Source organism: Prionailurus viverrinus, chromosome E3 (genome assembly GCF_022837055.1).
Source record: "Prionailurus viverrinus isolate Anna chromosome E3, UM_Priviv_1.0, whole genome shotgun sequence".
NCBI lineage: Eukaryota > Metazoa > Chordata > Mammalia > Carnivora > Felidae > Prionailurus > Prionailurus viverrinus.
The window spans coordinates 30,603,691-30,618,414 of NC_062576.1; positions in this window are offsets into that span (position 1 = coordinate 30,603,691).

The following is a 14,724-nucleotide window of genomic DNA, read 5'->3' on the forward strand; positions in this document are numbered from 1 at the left end:
GCAGGTGACAGAATTCCTTTCCCTTTTAAGACTGAACAATAATTCATTGCAGGTACGTGCCACATGTTGCCCATTCATTCATTCGTCAGTGGTCCCTTGGGTTGCTTCCACGGTTTGGCTCTTGTGACTAATGCTGCTGGGAACATGGCTGCACACACATCTCTTTGAGATCCTGCATTCAGTTCTTTTGGGTGTATACACAGAAGGGAGATTTCTGGGTCATCTGGTAACTCTGTCTTTAATTTCTGGGGAACTGCCATACTGTTTTCCACAGTACTACCAACAGGGCACAAAGGGTTTCAATTTCTCTACGTCTTTGTCTACACTTGCTATTTTCTTTCTCTCTCTCTTTCTCTCTCTGTTTCACTTTCTTTCTCCCTTTCTTTTTTTTTTTTTTAATGTTTATTTATTTTTGAGACAGACACAGAGTATGAATGGGGGAGGGTCAGGGAGAGAGGGAGACACAGAATCGGAAGCAGGCTCCGAGCCGTCAGCACGGAGCCCAACGCGGGGCTCGAACCCATGAACCGTGAGATCATGACCTGAGTTGAAGTCGGACGCTTAACCGACTGAGCCACCCAGGGGCCCCATTCATTTTTATTCTTCTTAAGTTAAACAATTAACATTCCTAGTGGTGAGGCTTCAGAAAGGGAGGTGGGCAGAGGTCGTTGCTGTGGTTGTAAGACCTGACCACTTGCCCGGAGATCTTACATTCTGCAGTGGTCCCTACTCCCCTCATGCGACGGTGACCTGGTTCAGGTTGCTATAACAAAACTACCATAAACTGGGTGGCTTAGACAATGAAGGTTTACTTCTCACAGTTAGGAGGCAGGAAGTCCAAGATCAAGGTGCCAAGTGACGCAGCCTCTGGTGAGGGCCCACTCCTGACTCCTGGACAAACGTCTCACTGCATCCTCTAAAGGCGTAGAGTTCTAGGCCCCTTACAAGGCCCCAACCCCATAGGGCCTCCACCCCCAGGACCTCCTCTAAACCTGATTACTTCCCCAGGGCCTCACCTCCCAATGCCATCACCTTGGGGATTAGTTTTCAACACATACATCTGGGGAGGACAGATGGATTGAGGCCACAGAGGATGGCTTCCTTGCCCTGTGCTTTGTCTTGTCTTTCACTGAGCCATCACCTGAGAACAAGTGACAATTTTGATCTTGTATGCAAGGAACACACTGGACATTTTGAGCACGTTTTTACTTCCCCTCTTAGGCGGGAACTTTCATACAGGATAGTTGCTAGTCAGTTGCAAGATAGATTAGGTTGCAGCCACAGAGGCCACGGTAAGAACCAAATCACCCTAGCTCAGGTGGCCAGAAGCGCTTGGAAGAAGAGAAAAATCAGCACTGTGTTAACCTGGGTGCTCCGAGTGATTATCCTGGTGAAACATTTGTGAGGCATGTAATGAAATGAGTATTGCAGATACTGTCAAATTCCCCAGGAAGAGGAGAGGGAAAATATTTCGAGCACAGAGGTTTTCATTTATTTCCATGTGAGGGGAGAGGATATAAGTTCATTTTGTGATTTTTTTTTTTTCCCTTGACCTCATATGGGGCAGTGCTCAGAATACACATCAGGAAATCTCAACAATTCCTATTCTTTATGTAATTCCATGGGAAGATATTACAGTGATCTGCCGTAAATGCTCTGAAAATTGAGTGATGAACTACAAAGATGCTGTAAGCACGGTCTTCCTTTGGATGTCCAGTGGGTTCTGAGAAGCTTAGCTTTTGAAATTGGCACAATAAGTCTGTGAGATGGCTCCTTTTAGTTGTGTCCTCTGACAATAACACTATAATACTCACTCGCCCCAGGAGTTAAGATTATCTTTTATTTTTGGTGGTGAATAGAGAAGGTCACGTTTTGCTTTCCGGTAGGCTTTCCATCTACCTCTATGTGATAGAAACCCCTTTGATTCTTCCAGTAACATGGGGGATTTTAATCTTTCCAAACTTATTTGGGCTTTGTAGTCAGGCAAACCATGTTCATATCTCGGTTCCGCCATTTATTGGCCATGTAAACTTTGTCAGAAAACTTATCCGAGCCCTAGTTTTCCTACCTATAAAATGGGGACAATATCTATCTCATACGGATGGCATAGATTAATATAAACGGATTGGTGCCGTAGATGGCACATAGTACATACTCAGTAAATGCTGGCTATGAATTTGACTCTGACGCTAGGTTCTTTAAAAGGGGAAACAAACATACATGTTGGATGTAGAGGTTAAAGAAGACATGATCGAAGAAGGATGTCCCGGCACCTACCTTCCATCCTTACCTCAGTCTATGGCCTAATAAAAAGTATCCCCCCCAGGCTCCTCCCAACAGAATCCATTCTTTCCTGCCCATGTCCCCCAAGGTCATTACTGAAGAGCTAGGGATTATTTTGTACAAGCTTAATCCCTCCTAAGACCACTTATTATAAGCTCAATGTCTAATTTTTTTTTGTCTCAATTGCTTTTTCTTGTTTAGGGACAAAAGTCATTAGCATCTGGAACTAAAGGTGTACTGACAGCGGTCAGTATAGCATCGCTACTGTCCTTTGACTTTTATTGACATAGGGCTTGTAATTCATCATAAGACTTGACTTTTCCTCCTCTGTCTCCATCCTCCTTGGTGTAATACTTACAACAGAACTTTAAGAGATTCCTTCTTTTTTCAAAAAAAAATGTTTATTTGAGAGAGAGTGAGTTCAGGGGCATGCAGAGAGAGAGGGATGCAGAAAATCTGAAGCAGGCTCTGTGCTGACAGCAGAGAGCCCCATGCTGGTCTTGAACTCATGAACCATGAGATCATGACCTGAGCCAAAGTTGAATGCTTAAACCAACTGAGCCACCCAGGAGCCCCAAGAGATTCCTTCTTTAGCAGATGTTCACACAAAGTCAGAAGACTGTTTTGGAGCTGCTTGACTTGTCCTTTGAAAGGCTCTTGTCCTTTCTTTCCAACTATAATGGCTGAATTAGTGGGTGGGTCGGGGGGGGGGGGGGTCTGGGATAGGAGGTGGACTTTGAAAATGAATAAGAATAAAGCTACAATTGTTCCTTTTAAATTTGGCTTTAGCTCTGTATTAAACTATCATGACTTAACTACATAATTAACATCTGAAATCATGAACATCAATCCAGCAAATATTTATTGAGAACTAGCATGTGTAAGGCTCAATGGAAGACACAACTGAGGCCAGACAGGTGTGTGAGAAAGAGCCCCCTGACCTCAAGAATATTAAAATGTCTTGGGAGGACAGGTGTGGTTGAGAAAGAAGCCCACAACTGGAGATGAGGGTCATGAAACCCCAAGCACAGTTGAGTACTCTTTGACTCTGGAATGTAGGGGAATTCTGAGAAAGTCTATCATCTTTAGTGTTTTCACTGGAGGTATGTTCGCTTTTGTGTAGAGCTCCAGACTTTCTACCCAGCACATTATCAAGGTAGATTTACATAAAATAAAAAAAGCACCAATCTTAAATGTGCCACTTGTTAATTTTTACATTTGTATGTACCTAAGTCCCATATAGATAAAATCTTGATCTTCAGATCAAGATGCCACATGCTTCCCCCACTCCAGAAAGTTCCTTCGTGCCCCTTTCCTGTCCGTTCCCCTCTCCGGGGGTTAGACCGTATTCTGACTTCAATCACCACAGATTAGTTTACACTATTCTCAAACGTTTTACAAAGTGAATGCTACAGTGTCACCCCTATTTTTTTTTTTTTCACTCAGCATCATGGTAGTGAAATCCATCCATCTGGTTGTCTGTGTCGCTAGTTCTCTGTTGTTACTGAATAGCATTTCATTCATTTGGCTATTAACCTTTTGGCGGACTTTTAAATTGTTGGTAGTTTTCATCTGTTATGAATTAAGTGGTTAGAACGTTTGTGTACAAGTGTTGGTGCAGACATAAGCATTTGCTTCTCTTGAATCGAGTCCCTTGAATGGCTGGGCCATAGGATATGTGTGAGCATAGCTGTGGCCTATAGGCAAACTCTTTGGCAAAGCAGTGCATCTATTTTATATTGCCACCAATGATAGGTGAGGGTCTCCTCTGCTCTTTGTCAGGCATTTTGATGTTCTCTGAGGGCAGAGAGACCCTGGTTTAGATTCAAGGTCTGGCCCTTGGTAGCTGCGTGATCCTGAGACAGTTACTTATCTCTGTCTATAGGCTGGGAATAGTAACCATCTTTTACACTGTTTGTAACCAGAGTTATTTGTAAAGATTGGAAACTATGTATATTAAACTGTTATAGGAAATACTCCAGTATACGGTAATAATAATAACAATTATTATCTACATAGTCTCATCTTGTCCAGTTGTTTTAAAGCTGTGTTTTCCAAGAGGTGACATAGGCTGGTACCCAACATTTACCTTAAGTATTACGTAGACACAGTATTATGTAATCCTGGATCACATAGTGCAAATGTATTTCTATTCCAATCTTCTTTAATCCCAATTATATCAAATGAAGAGTTGCAGTTCTGTGTTAGACTGATTTAACACCTCTCCACCACTTGGTAACCTTCCTTTTTAACAATCACAGACCAGGATACAAACTCTGAGTCTTAAGCAGGGAGCAGTATCTAGAAAGAATTCCATGCTGTTGTGGTCCTCCTCCTTTTTAAATTTTTATTGTTTTTTTAAAAAGTTTTTTCATGTTTATTTTTGAGAGAGACAGAGACATAGTGCACGCGGGGTAGAAACAGAGAGAGAGAGGGAGACACTGAATCCAAAGCAGGCTCCAGGCTCTGAGCTGTCCATATAGAGCCTGACGCAGAGCTCAAACCCACGATCTGTGAGATCAGGACCTGAGTTGCCATGGGACCCTTGACTGACTGAGCCCACCCAGGAACCCCATTACTGTTTTTATAATTGATGGCAAGAGATACATTCAATGTTTTAAAATTTTTTTTAATGTTTATTTTTGAGAGAGAGGTGAGTGGGGGAGGGGCAGAGAGAGGGAGGTAGAATCCGAAGCAGGCTCCAGGCTCTGAGCTGTCAGGCTCTGGCTCAGAGCCCAATGTGGGGCTTGAACCCACAGACCACGAGATCATGACCCACGCCGAAGTCGGACGCTTAATTGACTGAGCCACCCAGGCGCCCCGGTATATTCAATATTTTAATAAATTATTGAAATCTGAAAAGTGAGTTGTCTGAAAGAAAAGAATGTTACGAAAAGAATTTTACAGTAGGAACCCAGCTAGGATAAAAATCATGAATATAGTTTCTGTATGACTTGAAATTTGGAAAATATCTGACAGATATTTTAAACCCTCGCTTACAAATGACAAAACAAAGGCGTTCATAGTGTGTTAATCAAATGCTTACGTACTGAGATCTGATTCTGACATCTAAGGTCATGAAGCAAATCATAAGCTTAATTTTGAGATCGGATCAGCACCGGTCCTCTGCCTGCTGACCCATTCATTTCAAGGTGGAATCCTAAAGATAACTGGATGTCCTTCTCCCCACTAATTATATAGCTGATACATGCTTGTTGATGAAAAAAAGTGTGCATGTTAACACAAAGAGAAAAGAGTTCACCTCAAATCCCACCACCCTTGCTTACATTTTGCCATTTTTATTCTTCTGTCCATCATTTACTCATCCATCCATCCATCCATCCATCCATCTTATCACTAATTTACTCATTCATGTATTCACTGAGAAATCATCCATTTACTTGAGAAATACTGACGAGCCATCTAATATGCATGAGACACTGTTTTACGTGCTGAGACTACAGAGGTGTGCCACACAGAAAAAGCATCCTTGCTCTTGAAATGCTTTCTATCTCCTTCTTTTTCTATGCATATATACATGGAAAAGTTGTTTTGTTTTTATTTTAAATGTTTATTTTTGAGAGAGTGCGCGAGAGACAGAGTGGGAGTGGGGGAGGGGCAGGAAGAGAGAGACAGAGACACAGAATCCACAGGAGGCTCCATGCCCCGAGCTGTCAGCACAGAGCCCGATACAGTGGCTCGAACCCACGAGCAGTGAGATCATGACCTGAGCCGAAGTCAGAGGCCTAGCTGACCGAGCCACCCAGGCGCCCCAAGGTGGTGGTGGTGGTTGTTTTTTCTTAAATAATACTTCTATCATGCAACGTCACCGCATTACCTACTTCTTGAATTAGTATATCGGAAATATCTTTCTGGGTCACTATGTGGATCATCATCATGCATTTGAATATCCCTGGAGCACTTTACTTCAGTATAATTTCACTGAAGTGGAATTATTGACAAGGTTGCCACTGTTGGACTTTGGATTATTTCTGACCTTTTCAGTGCACCAAACTTTACCTGTCTGTTGGCCCTGGTGCCTCGTTCCAGTTCCACCATTGACAGTGTGTAAGGCTCTGGGCAGGCTTTGTAACCTCTTTGAGCCTTTGTGTCCTCGTCTGTTAAATGGGATCATTTAAAAGAGTCTATCTCCTACGTTTCTGCAAGAACCATCACTTGGTCTCTTGACGAGAATGTGGTAAGCACGCACTGGGTATTATTTGATCGTATTCACGCTGCTGCTGATGCCAATAATCGCACCTTCCTTGCCTGTTTATGACTTCTCTCTTAACGGCTCTACTGCATGGTTTGGGTCTGATTCAGGTCTCTATCACCAGCCCTGACTCCTTCTCGGTGGGAAGTAGGAGCTCAGTAAATGTGATAATGGGTATGGGAAGAACGAATGATGGGACAAAAATGAAGTAAGAGGCATGTAATTATCAGCCAGGTCAACCGACCTGTATCCTGGGGCTGACTTCAGGCTCCCTGTGGCCGGGTGCCTGGTCAGCCCAACAACAAAGGAGCCAAGGTCGTGAGGTCACGTGCTTCTCTGTGCCAAGCTGATCCTCTCCTGGGGATCACTTGGTGCAACCGCCCAGCGCACGCTGACACAGGCATGTGAGTGTGCATGGACCCATATTCCTCATCCTCGGGGCTCAGTTCTCCCTAAGAACACAAGAGGTCTGGGTCACTGGAGGTGGAGTTTTGTGAACGACACTAGGGGTGGTCAAGTGAGACCAGAGTGGGGCCAGCTTCAGCCTTTGGGAGAAAGGGGAAAAGGATGCCTGCGTCGACTTTCATGTTACTTACCGCATTCACCGTGGAATGTTGGACACAGTGCTGCTAGGGCTGTAGGGCCCAGTAGAGTTGGGTTCAGGTTGTGGTTTTGGAAATTATGAGCTGTGCAACATGGGGAAAGTAACTTCTCATGGTTTCTGTTTTCTTCTAAAACACAGATTCAAATGCCTCCTTGTTTGAGTTATTAAGGGAATTAAAGAGGGTAACATGTGTGAACAGGGTTTTTTTCTTTACTTAAACTTTTATTATTTATTTTGAGAGCAAGAGAGTGGGGGAGGGGCAGAGAGGGGCGAAGAAAGAGAGAAAATCCCAAGCAGTCTCTGCCCTGTCAGCGGGACCCCCGGTGCGGTGCTCGAACTCAAGGAGCGCGAGATCACGACCTGAGCCGAAACCAAGAGTCGGTCGCTCAACTGACTCAGCCACCCAGGCACCCCTGTGAACAGGTTTAATGAACGGTTCCTGTTGTTTGAGTGATCTGAAGTTGGGGCAGAAGTTCAAGGGTACTATACACAGGGTATTCATTGACCTTCTCTCCCCTGGGAATCAAGCATCACAGACTTTTCTTGATTAGATACTTCTCATGGACCCTGCCTTACAATATGCTCCCCCAAAGTTCCCATCGGAACTTGTAGGTGTTGTTTCCTGTCCCCTTGGCCTCTGTCTTCCTACTAAAGGGAGTTATGAATTAATCCTTGTGAATGCAATAGCCTGTCTGAGTCTGGAATCTGGTCTAGATACTTCTGCCTGAGCTCTGATAGGCACTTGGTACCCATATCTATCACAGTCCCTATTGCATCGTGCATGGAAGTCGGCCGAACCAGTCGGTAAGCTTCTTGAAAACAGGGACCACGCCTTGTCAAGCTCTGAATCTGCCACCCAGCATCATATAGGTGCTCAGTAAACACTAGTGGAGTTGATTCCCTGGGGTTCCATTTATTTTCCTAGTGGAATGTAAAGTCCTGGGAGGCAGGACCTTGTCTGCTTGTTCAGTGTGACGTCTCTGGTGCTTGGGGGGCTCTCAGAAGCTCCGGGTAGAACAAACAAATGAGGCAGGGAGGAAGAGAGAGCCAGTAACCAGACTCACACAAGAAGGCGCTAGCCCATGGCCAGATCTGTGAGCATCTTTTCTGATCAGCCTCTTGGTTGGCCCCGCTCCAGTGCCCCTGCCTTGATTGATCATCTCCTTTGCGATAAACAGGAAGGAAAATCATTACGGCACGAGCGCCTTGTCATTCCCCATGCTCTGCCTGTGACAGATGTTCTCCACATACGAAGTCGTCGGTGGAAACCCAGAGGAAATGACTGCTCTCCAAACCTAACCTAGAGCAAGTTCATCATCACGTAGCTCGCCTAATTTCCACTTCTCAGCAGTCACCCTTTTCTTGCAGTGCTGGGGAGGAACGGGGTTTTGACTTCAAGACAGAGAGAGATGCCTCCTCATTGCTCTTTTTTTCATCTGCAAGATGTCCTGAAGACCTACACGAGAGGGTCGCCATCAAAAGGACAGGCATTTGGAGCTGCAGGAACTTGTAAATGCTTTTGGTGGGCGCATGTGGAATGATTCAGCAAAGTTGGCAATACCCATGTTCAAGTCCCGTGGAGACCTCAGTGTGTATCCTGGAGAGCTGTGTGCATTTGTGCATAGGGTCTGCTGTCCTGAGAAAAGCCTATTGGAGGGGGCAGGGTAGGATCAGGGAGACCAATTAGGAGGGTAACACAGTGATTTCCACCAGGGAATGATGGTGGCCTGGCCCAGTATAGGAGCAGTGAGGGGCGGGGAGGACTGCTGTGTACAGTTGAGCAAGTTGGGCACTGTGTATGTAGATGTATTTCCACTGCTGTGACAGGAACGGCACCCTCAGAGTTTTGCAGTGCACAGGTGTATGCGGCTGTCCCGTAAGAAGGAGGTGGATTCCAAAAGGCACGGATTTCACTTTGCTCCATGCTCTGTCCCCAGGCCTTAGACAGTATCTGGCACAGAGTAGGTGCTCAATAAAATTGTGTTGCGTGAATGATATGTTTGCTTCCATCTCCCGCGTTCTTGGAAACGGCGGCTGCAGGTGAAGCCGTGCCGGCTGCCATGTGTTTTGGCAGGTCTTGTAAATGTCTCCACTTTCCTTTGATGGCCACTTGGAGTGCCCTGGTTTGAAGGCCCCTTTGTGCTTGAGAACCCCACCGTTTTATGTCATCAGGTGCAAGCCCGTTTTTAATGGCATTACTTGAAGAAAAGAAGGCAAAAAATAAACTTTATTACACTTTGTCATCCCTCCTCCTGAAGAATCGCGCCTGAGTCACCTCTCACTCGCCAATCTGTTCTGGATGCAATTAAAGTTAAATAGCCTTTGGGACCAGAGCAGCCTCATCTTTATTTACAGCACCTGCAGATGAAGCAGCTCCCTCCTCATTTTAACAGCTCCTCTAGTGGCAAAAATCTCTTTTCCAAAGGAGCAGGTGGAGAAGCGATAACAAATGGCTCCCGAACATTTTCCTCTGGGGACAGAACGGAGATGGGACCAGGAGAGGGAGCAGATCTGTGCGGTGGCCATAGATGTCCTGCACACTATGGGCTCAAGTGCAGGGCGCTGCCTTTTCTCAGCCGAATGACCTTGAACAGGTCAGGGAAACAGGCCGAACCGGTCACCTTCTCAAACAGTAAGATAAGCGAGGAGGACCGTGCCTGGTCAGCCAGTCCATAGGACTGTGAGGTCCCAAGGAGATCGTGTAGAAGAGTGTTGTTATATTTTTAGTAGCAGCGAGAGGGAGCCAAGGGTGAGGAAGCTATTATTTCAATTTTCAGGTGCATTGCGTTTTGTTTGAGACCGTTCTCGTTCTCTATCATTGTGCTAAAATGCCTTTCTTCCTGCCTTTCTTCCATCTGTCTCCCCGTGCCTTTTTCCCTTTCTCCTTTGCCATTAAATTGCTCAGAGAGTAGTTGTTAAACATCTACCATGTGCCAGGCCCTGAGTTTCTAGCAGAGAACAAGACAGATGCGGTTTCTGCCCATAAACAGCTCATATGCTAATGGAGGGGAGACCTGGAAAAAAAGGGAGGTGTTCTGCACGGTTATGTGATTAGCCCGTGCTGCATCCCCGGGGAGGCAACACGTGAGGAGTTGTGAGAACATAAAACAGAGAGGCTAAAGCAGCCTGAAGAGTCAGGGAAGCCTCCCTGTAGAAGTGGTCCTTACGTGGAGACACGAAAGATGGCTGGGAGTTAGCCAGATGGAAGGAGGGAATAGTCTTCCAGGTGGGTGGAACAGCATGTGCAAAGATATGGAGGCTGGTGGGCTAGAATAAAGCAAGTGAAGGGACAGGTAGATCACAAGGGTGGAAAAGTAGGCAGGGGCGAGATCAAGGAGGCAACTTAATTGGTAAGAGTGACAGCGTCTTGACAAAGCTCTTCCAAATGAAGGCTGATGCAATGTCCTGGCAGTGGTGACACAGAGCTAAACCAAACCCAGAGAAAACAAGCAAGTGGGCAAGACAACAGTAAACAACTCTGGTTCTGATCCACCTGGAGCATCTGCCACATTTTTTCTAGAAGGTGCGGGCTGGTTTTTTCTTCACTCAAATCACCAACTGAGAACTTGGTGTGTGTCCACTCACCTCCTTCTGGGAGGTTAGAGAATGAAGGTATTCCTTGCCCTTCTGTCCCCAGAAGGAAGTTCCAGAGAAGAGGGAAAGACCAAAACAGTTTCCTTTTCATTGCTGTGTTAAGCTCTTCATGTGGGGAAATAGCGCTCCCCGGACCCAGAAGGCTGGCGCCATGGTTCATTCCTTTAATCTGAATCGTTGGCTGACAATGCTCTTTGGAAGTCCCTATCAATCAATCTATGACAATGTTCTTATAAACACCCTCCCAGCCTCAGCTGGACTCCAGCAGACAGACAGCTTTGCCCCCAGGGGATGGTGGCCTCCCCTGTGGTGGCGTTACCACGAAAACCTCATTATGGAGCCCAGGCAATCACATTTACATTGCTAATTGAAGAAGAAAGCTACAGTCAGCACGGAGTGAGAATTATTGGACAATAGCAAGGAAAAACTTCCTGAGCACCCCTGGGGCTGTCAATGTCAGCAGCCACCACAGGCCACTGTGCCAGATGCTAATAAAAGAGGAGGAGGAAATGGGCACTGAGGAAAATCCGCAGTCTCCAGAGATTCTCAGTGCTTGCCTGCGATGGGGAATTGTGAGATATTTCAATGCAATGGGACTTCATTGATGTGGAGCGGGGTGGCAAAGGGGACTCCTTTCTTGGGAGCGTTTTCACAGGACCGACAGGGATATCTGGCTGATTCCACCAGTACTCAGAGGGTGGGTCTGGCTCGGGAAAACACCTCTGTTTCCAGTTTGTGGGTTCTGCACCTTCACCGTGACCATCACTGGACCGGGGACCTTCTGGGTGAGTGGAATTGTTCACTTCTGTGTCATGAAGGATAATAGAGCCGGAAAACAACAGGTCCTCCCCTCTCCCATGAAAGGCACCCCGGAAGGGAAAACCACCTCTCTGTCCCCAAATTACATGACAACAGTCTGCGACTCTCACATTGGATGTAGGGGATGTAGGTGTTTGTTTTTTTTTTTTTTTATAAATTCTCCTCGTGGTCAGTGAAGAGCCGGGTGCACAGGTTTCAACGTGGGAATGTTTGAAAAATATTTGTTGCTTGCATTGAAGGAGTATGGACAAATGGGATGAATCTTGCTGTTGAACTTTAGAGGGCTGGGGGAAGGAGTTCACTCAGATACGACCGCCAGAAAGAGGATAGTTCACGAGTATGCCTGCGGCCTTCCAGTTCTGTTTTAACTGGAGCGATCCCTTTTCATTTTTTTTTTTTTTTTTAAAGCTTTTAGTTAGGGAACGTGTCCAACAGAAGCGAAAATTTCAAGAAAGTGTAATGAAAGCAAATAACAAATTATGTCCGCAAGATGGCGGAATAGGGGTTTCTACTTGGGCCCCCTCCACACGACTTTGACTTTGACAGTCACCTGTGGAAGACAGTACCTTCTTGGGAATCTGGGAGTCCAGTGGAGACATTCTAGCACCTGGCTGGAGCAAAAGCACCAAGAAGAGACACATCGAAGAGGGTAAGAACAGTTTTGCTGTACCCTCTGCTCCATAGCACATATCTCAGTGCCAAGAGACCCCTTCAATCCATGATTTCTCCAGTGGGGGCAAGTGAGAGCACGTGAGTAGGAACCTGGTTTCCCAGCCATGTAGGACATTGCCCAAGAGGACTTCTGTCTCCTCCATCCAGAATACTGAGGTGAGCTGCCTGATGGAAGGCCAGGGAGAGCCATAGCAACCAGAGCTCAGAAAGCACCAAAGGGATGCACATCCTATTTGCTTCCTCACGGACTCCATCAGAAAGCCCTCCTACAAGCTGCTGGGGATGCCTAGTCTGTGGACCCCCCCCCCCAAACTGGCCCATGGGCAGCCCCAATGATCCTCCAAATTCATTCTCCTCCCCTCGTGTCCAGGTCCCTGCCAGTGATCCCATGGATGGAGAGTGTGAGCCTTCGCAGACCACTAGCTAGCAGGTGCAGAAAGCCTGGCCAACTCTGTAGGTTGCAGGAAAAGCACACAAACTGGGCATTTCAGGGCACTGCCCTAGGGAAAACAGACCAGACATGCCCAGCACTAGGCCTGTCTTCCGGGGCTCAAGAGAGACAAAAGATCTTAAGAATTCTCTCTGCAATTCTCCTGATGCTTTCCCTAATGCTCCCATGGCCCCTTCTTCCCTTCCTTCTCTTCTGATTAGAAACCCAGAGCTTTATTGTCCCCTCTGTCCTACACTTCCCATGACTGTATCTCACGCTGAAGCCAAGAGATGGGAGGAGAGAGGTGGTCAAGAAACAGTAGAAATTCTCTTTCCCTCTCTCTGGTTTCAGGAGAAACTTGCCCAGCTGTGGCCATCACTGTGGACCCTGCTGTCATAAGATACTTGGGGGTGGGGGCTGGGGGACCGGAAAATGGAAAAGGCATGATAGGAGAAATCACCTCCTTCCTGAGACCTTTAGGGACATCCTTCCTCATTAGACTAGAATGAAGGTTCTCTTGGAGTTCTTACTGTCTGCCTTACTTATTGCCAGTACCTAATTCTGGGTCTTGGCCTGCCTTTCAGTCCAGGCTGCAGATGCTAGTGAAGAAAAAAATCACAGAAATTCACTGCTGGGTTGGTCTTGCTTTGAGTTCTGTTCCCACCCCTCCTTTCCCCCACCTCCAATCAGAGTCCTCAGATGTTGTCTCAAGTATTCTTTGCAAGGTTTTTAATTGCATGGGAGAGACAAGGTGGGCTGTGCTTCCTCCACGGTACCCGGAACTGGAACCCAAATGATTCATACTTTTTAAAACCCTATGATACTTACTGGGCTTAAGTTCTGCATTTTAAAAAGCTAGTTTATTGGAGTACGATAGATGTACAATGAAACATACACATATTGAGTGTACGTTCAATGCATTTTAACAAATTCATATACTCATATAAACATCAGCCCCCTGGAGATGTAGAACATTTCCATCACTTTAAAAAATTCCCTCGGGGTGCCTGGGTGGCTCAGTTGGTTAAGCGTTCGACTTCAGCTCAGGTCATGATCTCAGAGTTTGTGGGTTCAAGCCCCGTATCGAGCTCTGTGCTGACAGCTCACAGCCTGAAGCCTGCTTCTGATTCTCTGTCTCCCCTTCTCTATTCCCCTCCCATGCTCATGCTCTGTCTCTCTCTTTTGCTGAAAAATAAACGTTAGAAAATTGTTTAAAAAAAAAAGAAAATTCCCTCATAACCCTGATGCTAAAACAACAATATCAACAAAGTTTGAAAACCTCTGGAATGGAAAAATACCATTTGCTCTTGAATTTTGGCGCATAAACTCTCTCATTTCCCAACTGCTTCACTCTACTTGAGGGGGAAAGGGCTCAGTGGACTCCCAAATGAGGCAGCACGTAGGGTGATGGGGCACACAGGGCAGAGGAGGAGGTGAGGAGCCAGAAGAATAGCCCATTGGGGGAGGAAATGGGCATCTCTTGGCTTGGGCAGGCAGGCCTCCTGCAGAACCCTGCTGGCCAGTCATACAGACGGCAACTCCCCAGGAGCCTTGGCATTCTGTGAGCCCGCCAACAAAAGAAACAGACAGCAAGCATATTTCTCAAAAATCAACTTGATCCATTTCCTGGAGGGGAGGCTGTGCGTCCGTGTGCCAGTCACATTAGGGTGGTCAATTTCCTGCCAGCTCTTGGTGGAGAATGAAACCCACATGGTCTGTGGGGGCACCCTACCCACATGCTACCTGGCCTAAAATGCAAGTAGCCCGAATCCTCCTCGAAAACAACCCGTCTCTTACTTACTGAGGACAGATGTGAGTTTAGAAGAACACGCTATTGGCGTAATTCTTTTTTTTTTTTTTTATCTGGGTGGGACTTCTCCAGGTACATTGAGGTTGGGAACACGTATGCGGGCTGGCAGATCTCTGAGATGCATCGGCGGTCTAATGTGTCTTGGCCGGTTTAGAAGCGAGTTGTTGCCTGTGGAAACAGCTATCAGATTGAAAATAGTAAGTTATGAATATCCTCGATTTTTTCCTTGTGTTTGAGTTCATGGAAACTGTTACTTGCCTTTCATACTGGTAGATAATTTGGGGCTGCTGGTAATAAAA